This window comes from Eimeria mitis, genomic scaffold (genome assembly GCF_000499745.2).
Source record: "Eimeria mitis Houghton genomic scaffold, Emh_scaff3298, whole genome shotgun sequence".
NCBI lineage: Eukaryota > Apicomplexa > Conoidasida > Eucoccidiorida > Eimeriidae > Eimeria > Eimeria mitis.
The window spans coordinates 6889-7249 of record NW_013571637.1 but is presented as its reverse complement, the minus strand read 5'-3'; positions in this window follow the sequence as shown (position 1 = coordinate 7249).

The window sequence follows — 361 nt, the reverse complement described above, 5'->3', positions numbered from 1 at the left end:
ATTTATATTTATACTTATATTTATATTTATATTTATATTTATATTTATATTTATATTTATATTTATATTTTTTTTTTTTTTTATATGCAGGTTGCTGGTTGCTGCTGTCTTTTGATTGTCTTTATATAAACAAAGATGTATTAAGGATTCTATCATCGCCTTTTTTGTTGCTGCTCACCAGCAGCAGCAACAGCAGCAGCAGCAGCAGCAGCAGCAGCTGTAGCAGCAACAGCAGCAGCAGCAGCAGCAGCAGCAACAGCAGCAAGAAGATAGCTGCAGCACAACTCGTGGGGTGTATGTACACCGTCTGCGTTGTTGGTGGTTTGCTGCTGAATCAATAAACTGCATTAGTTATATCTTT